This window comes from Pinus tabuliformis, chromosome 2_2 (assembly GCF_031772625.1).
Source record: "Pinus tabuliformis cultivar Carrire ecotype Pingquan chromosome 2_2, CPIR1, whole genome shotgun sequence".
Taxonomy (NCBI): domain Eukaryota; kingdom Viridiplantae; phylum Streptophyta; class Pinopsida; order Pinales; family Pinaceae; genus Pinus; species Pinus tabuliformis.
Window position 1 is genome coordinate 417,266,592 of NC_142300.1, and position 8,057 is coordinate 417,274,648.

Consider the following 8,057-nt stretch of genomic DNA (forward strand, 5'->3'; position numbering starts at 1 on the left):
CAAAAGAGTAAATGTTTTTGCCTCAGCACAGATCAATGAGAGGGCCAGCACTTCAGAAGACACAGGGCCTATTACAGGACAGGTTTTCTATAGTAAGATAGAAAATCTATTTTTTATAATGAATGAAATTAATCACTTGTTTGATGTGGCCCCAAATTTTTTCAAATATACAGAAGCAGAAGAGACAATGGAGGCCATCCTCAGGCATCAGCTCCCTACACAGGAATGGTGGACAGATGCAATACAGAGAATTTTGTAATCAGTAAGGCATTCACCAAATTTCTGTTTTATTACAAATTTGTATAAAAAGCACAGTTCAGCAAAGTCAGCATGCAGCATAAATCAAAGCTGACCCAACTCAGCGGATGTAGTGGCCAACAAAGCAGAAATAGAAGACCACAGCTGGCAAACCCGAGAATGCACTGCGCAGCCAAAAGTAAATGCGTATTTCCAGAATTAAAACAGAGTAATGCAACCGACTCAGTGACTCTCAAAAGTCAAAACAATCCTCTGACAGACATAAAGGGCATTTACGCTGCATTCAAAATTGTAATAACTCCTTGCCTACTTTCTGAACGTAATAATGAAGATATTTTCTCTCTCAGATGACTCAATGCCTGAGATATTTTGTATACGCATTTCTATAAAGTCCCCTTCGCATAAGATTGCAAGGGTTGTTGTTGATTTCTCCTGAAGAAGTTCTTATGCTGTAATCCTTTCAGAAGTTAATAGAGAAAGCAATGGAATTTCTCGGGTTTCTGAGGTGTTGGATGCGTTCTGGTGTCTGTTGATAACTGCTGGATCCCTGTGTATTTCATCATACAATAAGTCTCTGTATCTCTCTTTGTTAATTAGTTGTTTTGTTAAAATCCATATATGTTATCTGTTTTCAATACTAAGCAACAAGGAAAAAGAATAGCTTTTCAGGATTTATTCACTGAGTACCCTGAGTTCAATCTGTGTTGTTTATCAATGTTTTCTTCAGCTGTAATCTAGATAAGTGTAATTCTTAATTGCTGCACTTTCAGAATACATCTATCACAGTGACCTTTGTCACAGGAATTCAAGTTTTGCTCCTGTGCAGTGTGCTCACCTTCACCCACCAGCTTAATAGAAAATTCTTAATTGCTTTCTGTTGGTTGACATACATCACCATTTGATCTAGTTTTGTCTGTCTAAAATACACAATAGGCCCTGCAGTTTGAACACCACCAATCCAGCGTATCAGATCATTTCACAACTCCAGACTCCATTGCCCAATGGTATTATACTATCTAAACACTGCATCATAAGACCTGAAAGAAATCCTTCAACCAAAACACAAACCAAAACCTGAGCATAATAGCTAGCCTAAAACACCATCATAACAGAGACAAATCATAAAGAGAGAGCCCTCTCTGGTTGTAGTTAGGCTAGGAACTGTAACCCAAAGATTGGTTAGTGGTTACCCCGGCCGTATTCCCTTGGGAGTCATAGGGAACAACCTGGGTGTTAACAATTCCCTTGGTTGTTGAAGGTATATATTTATTTTTTTGGTTTGCTTTAAATTGTTTCAAGTTGAACAAAACATATAAGTATAAATTAGAATCAAATGAAACTAAAAAAAACTTTTTCCATTGTGCAAATAGATTTATATTTCAATGATGTAAATTCAAATATTTTTGAAGATTATCTAATGAATAGAAGAAACATATGGTTACCTTTTTCAATAGAATTTGAGGAAAATGTTTACCTATTTACTAAATTGTATTAAGATTTTATAGTGTTTTAATGTAGCCACTTTTTAAATTTTAAAGATTGAGGGCACCATTTCATTTTGGAATTTTTTTTATAAAGAGTTTATTTAGTATACACTTGTTAATAGAAGTATAATTTTTTTATAACTTTTCATCTTTGAAGGGTTAGATACATATATGCCCTTTGAAATAAAATTAAGACCAACCCTTCAAATTTGATCACTGATTGCGGGTTCTTGGCATTTGCTTAGGTGGAATGCATGATGGATTTATTTGAGGGTAATTAAAATTTTATTTTTTATAATCTATCTCAAATCTTTATATTTTTCAAAATAAAAATTTAGATGTAAGTTTTATTTTAGTATAAAATTGTATCTAAATGTTTACAATGGAGCATAATTCTTGAACGCGTTAGAAAAGAATGGAGCATAATTTTTGAATGCATTAGAGAAGTTAAGCTATTTCAAGGGTTCTGAAATAGGATCTTATCAAGAAAGGTTATTGTTGAATATTTTGGTTTTTATGGTTCCATTTTTTTTCACATTATTTTAACAATTTTCTCAATGTGGATGAACTCTGCCCATAGAGTAATTGTGTGGATTTTAACTTGTGGGTTGAATCTCTAAACTTCTTGATTGTATCATATAGACTTAGTTATCAACCAAATTTGGCAGGAAAGAAATGGCCAACAAATGTGGTAACATCAACATTTTTACCATTTTACTAAACCAAATTTTCCATGGAAAAAATGGCCAACAAATGTGGAAACATCAATTCTTGACCATTTCACTTTTTTTTACCATTTCACTAAACCAAATATTCCATAGAAGAAACGGCCAACAAATGTGGAAACATCAATTTTCTTGACCATAGGTGCATTTAAATGTCCCAAAGTTGAGATAAGGTAGGTGTGGTTATGATGTGTTGCAATAGGTACTCTTTTGAATAGTCACATTTAGTCTATCTACATGTTTTCAATATATTCATTAACAATTTTTTTTGAAGTAGCTAGTGGATTTCAAAAGATCTCTTGGAGAAGAAATTTTAATTATAAGAGAAAACATGAGTACTAATGAAAACTATTAAAAAATCATATTTTCAAATAAAAACTAAAAAAATAGTCACATTATATCTATCTACATATTTTTAATATATTCAATAACAATTTTTTTAAAGTATTCATTGGATTTCAAAAGATCTCTTGCAAAAGCAATTTTAATTATAATAGAGAACATAAGTACTAATGAAAACTATTAAAAATATCTATCTTCAAATAAAAAATAAAAAGAATAATCTATTATAAATGTATCTTTTAAAAGTATACCTTTAAAGGATTTTACGGCTGAACAAATATTTGATATTTTGATTTATTTATTTTTTTGAGTTTATAATCATTATCGTATTGCTAATCATTATCATGGTCATTTGAGAAAATATATTGTGCATGCAATGCAATATTTAATATTTATTCTAAGTGTCTTATGTGAAGTTTTTAAATTAACCATTTACCCTATGGGTAAGGGGCAAATATAATTGTGATTTTTTTCATATACCTTTTGTTACTTTCTAATGTTTTTAACTAACTTTGAATTATATTAATATTTTGAAATGATGCTAAAAAATTTGGGTGTTTTTATTCCATTTTTCTTTAGAAAATTTAAAAATAAAAATATTTTTTTTTATGGAAAAATGTTTATTGTCACTCACAATGGGATGTCTTTTTAGAAGTTTAATTCCCCCAAAATAGCTTTCATCCTCAATCTTCCCATGAGGTTTGAACCTGAGCTAGCCAGAGCTACACCATATCCAACCAAATGAACTACACCTCAAAAGTATATCATATATCACCATTAATTAGAATATTCCATAAATTAATGAAATATGTTATATTCAATGCATAATACATAAATATTTCATATTTTGTATATTTATTATATTATAAATATTTTATTTTTAATGTATTTTTTATTAATGTCAAAATTATTTTAATTTAACTTAAAATATTATTTAAATTTTAAAAAGTTATATAAATTTTAATATATTTACAATTTTAATATGTATTTTTATTGAGAATTTTGTTTTATTTATATATTATATAAATATTATTGTTTATTTTTTAAACATTATTATTCTAAAAAAATTATAATAAATATATTATAGCTTAAAAATGTTTTTTAATTTAAATTAGTGTTATTGTTTCTAATAAATGGAATGTGGATTTGCAATTTTAAAATTTATACTTATAATAATTATAATAATTTTGGTACCAAAATAAAAATTTTAATGTTGACTCATTATAAATAAATATTAGCTATTATTATTATATGCAGGGTATTTTTTTATGTAATTTTTATTTATATTAAATATAAGTTTTTATTCTGTAATTCTCTAAATATATTGATGCTTAAAATGTATTATTATGGTATTTATTTATTTTGAAAATGTACTATTACTTTAATTTATATTTTTTTTGGTAGGTATATTGATGAACCAATGACCTATTGAAAGGAGTGCCTTAACAATGCACCCATTCACCATCAATCCAAAGCCTCGTGAGCATTACTTTAATTTATATTATCATTAAAATATTTGTTTATAGTTTAAAAAAATATTTTGAATAAAATGTGGATATGTGTGTTTATTTTGGAATAGAGTTTCTTGAATTTTAATTTAATTATCAATAATTATTAGGTGGATGGCAAAGATTTAATCTCTACTTAATATTTTAGAATATTTATAGTAGTATACACAAATTAAACCTATTTACAGAGTAGGAATATCCATGGCAAAGTGGGAGTAAATTTTTGTGGTTAAGAATATTTTTCCATATTATTTTAAATGTATATATGTTTAGCTTATATATTACTTTTTTTTACTATTTATGAGGGAGACGATATAAGTTAAATTATAGTTGGTCAACTAGGCATCAATTCATAATAAGCATCAAAACTAACTAAATTATAACTTTATTTTAACTTAAATCCTTATAAGTATATATCCATAATAAGTATCAAAATAATTACTACATGATACATCTTGAGTTGCTAAAATTTAAAAAATTGTAAAAACTAACTAAATTATATCTGTTATACGATATTTGGTCTCTACATCAGGTCTCTACATCGTCCTCTATTTAAGCATGTGCCATGATCTGCATCTTCATCTAGTCATGATGATGAACCACACTAGTTGGTTGGTCTCTACATCGGGTCTCTACATCGCCCTCTATTTAAGCATCTGTCATGATCTGCATCTTCATCTAGTCCTGATGATGAACCACACTAGCTGGTTGGTCTCTACATCGGGTCTTTACATCGCCCTCTATTTAAGCATGTGCCATGATCTACATCTTCATCTAGTCCCGATGATGAAGTACACTAGCTAGTTTGAAATGCATCGAAAAATTTTCTCCTATATGATTTCTACATAAAAGACTCTTCTTAATATTAATAATTACTCAATAGATGTGTTTATTTTGGAATAGGGCTTCCATAATTTTAATGTCATTATTAATAGTTATGGCAATAGGCATAGCTATTTTGGAATATATATTCCAAAATTTTTATTTAATTATTAACTAGGTGGTGTCGACACTTGTCAATATTCATTAATTTCCGCAAGTCATTGTAGTCATCATTAACTAATTCTTCCCTAATAATAACAAGATAAAAAAAAAATCTTGACCTAATGATAATAAATCAACCTAGTAGGTGGGACCCCTCCTTAAAGAGAACCCTTCACCAAAGTTCAAGGTCAGTATGTGTCTTGGTTGACCTAAATAAAAATCTCTCATTGAGAATGTGCTACATCAATCATATAAATGTTTTCTATGTCAAATCAAGATTTGGAGATCTCTTTCTTTATATAATCATTTGAGTCATAAGAAGATATATATTGCATATATGTGGTACGAGGATCTGAGACTCCTGATAAAGAAAAGGGATATTGATGTAGGAGCATGTGACTTAGAGGAAAAAGTCTTCAAATATATTCCAAAAATCCAAAAAAATCTACAGGCAAGGGAGTGGGGTCCTTTAGCCAACAAGTTTCATGCTTTCCTAGTTTAGGATAAGAATAGAATTCAGAATAAATCAAGCTAAAATAATTTCTTATGGATAAGCTGTAACAAAGCTTTACGCTTTAAATCACTCTATGTAAAAGCATGCTTTTGTAAAAGATAATGGCCGAGAAGGCTTTATCTATTGATAATAAATAAAATGGCGGGAGGCTCATAGTGAGAGTAGAGCCCGAAAGCATTATCATCTGCAAACACCACTCTTTGTTCATCTGAATTAATGGTTCTCGATTAATTTTCAATTGCATGTGCATTGTATATGTTCAATTGCTTTCTTCTGAGTTCAATATCGATTAATTATCCTGATTTTCCAATTGATGCTTAGATTGAAGCTTTTAGAATCGTTTTTCCTTCATATCGGCGAGCGTGGGCTTCTTGAATCGTTTTATAGAGTTCCGCGGCCAAACTTTGTTTTACACAGAGAAATCGTGAAACTCACTTAGCCGAAGCATAGTCCGAGACCTGAAATTCTATTAGATTTGGTTCATACCTGTGTTGAGTCCGAACGGATATCGCATCGAAGAATCGCAAGTGGAGTGCAAAGCCCTTTAGAACCACCGAGTGCGAACCCCCGACAGTGCGGACCCGAAACATTATAGAAAAGGGTGGAAAGGGGTGTCGGGTCCGCGAGGATTATCGCATCACAAGCCTAGAGCAGAAGGAACCAAGTATAGGGGCATTGGAGATCACCAATAGCGATTTCTGAGAACACATGTTATCGCATCGGAGGTAAGAGTGTTTGAAAGCCCGATTATAAACTGCTGATAGTGTTATTTGCAGTTAATACAAAGTCTTTGAAATAAAGCGTCGATAGTGTAATTCCTTTGGAATTAAACCAAGACTATTGAAGTCGTGACAGTGTTTTTGAAAGCGCCAATAGTGTATTGCATGAACTCCATACTAAAAGCCGTCGATAGTGTTTTTGTGTAAATCCTATGGATTTACAATTCTGATAGGAACAAAGGTCGATTTGTTAATTGTGAACAATAACCAAGGTAGGGGTGATTGAGGAAAGACCCATGTGGCTGTCAGTTTCATCGTTAGATGACTGATACGCAACCAGAAGCAGAAAGGGAGAGTCAGTCAGAATTAGAAGAAATTATAGCCAGAATCGAGAGGCTGTCTATATCGCATGCACCCAAGCCACCATTAGTGGTATTAGAGCCCCCTTTTGATACTAAATTGAATCTCAGAAGCAGGAGAAGGAAAGTTAATATGGCTTTCAGAGTTGGAAGAGGACGAGAACGTGGACGTGGTGGAAGAGGACGGCCTATTGCAAACGTTGAAGTAATGGAAGTTGTGCAACATATGCAAGCTAGATTGGATGCATTAACAACAGGCAGGAACACAGATGATGGAGATGTTAGTGAGCCTAAGGTTGAAACTACAGAGGAAGCTATAGCAATTACTCCTGCGATGAGGTTCTTTCAGTCAGTGTTGATATCCACAGCCAAGCCAAAGACCGAGGTTCCAATAAATGAAGGAGGACTGAATCCAGAAGAATTAATAGACTGGATTAATGGCATGGAGAAATTCTTCGATTATGAATAAACAGAAGATGAGAAGAAAGTCAAGTTTGTTGTCACCAAGTTAAAAGGCCATGCAATGCTTTGGTGGGATGGTGTGCAGGAAGAAAGGAATTGACTTGGCAAGCAACCAATCAAGAATTGGAGTAGGATGGTAGCAAAGCTAGGAGGTAAGTTTCTGCCAAGTAATTATCAACAAACCTTGTTCAGACAGATGCAAAATCTTAGACAGAGGTCTATGACAGTGAAAGAATACATAGAAGAGTTCTACAAGGTAAGCATAAGAGCTGGAGAAGCCCAGGATACAGATGAGAAGGTGTCCAGATATATGAATGGTCTTAGGATGGACATTCAAGATGAAATAAGTCTATTGTCTCCTAAAACAGTAGAGGAATCTTATCAGATAGCACTAAAAGCTGAAGAAAAACTCACGAGGAAGTAGTTTGCCAAAGGGAGAGGTACTTTCTGAGGAAGGGGAATTCAAGGTGGTAGAGGGAGATCTACAACACCTAAAGATGGAGCTAGCAGTAGATCAACCCAGCATGCACCCACAGGAGGTGATGCAAGAGGCAAAGGGAGTTTTTCTAGAGGAAGAGGAGGTAGAGAAATAAGATGTTACGAATGTAACAAACTGGGGGACAGAGATTTTGAGTGCCCAGAGAATGCAGAAACAAATCAGAGGAATGCAATTGTTGCTCAAGCTGAGGGAGAAGCACCAGC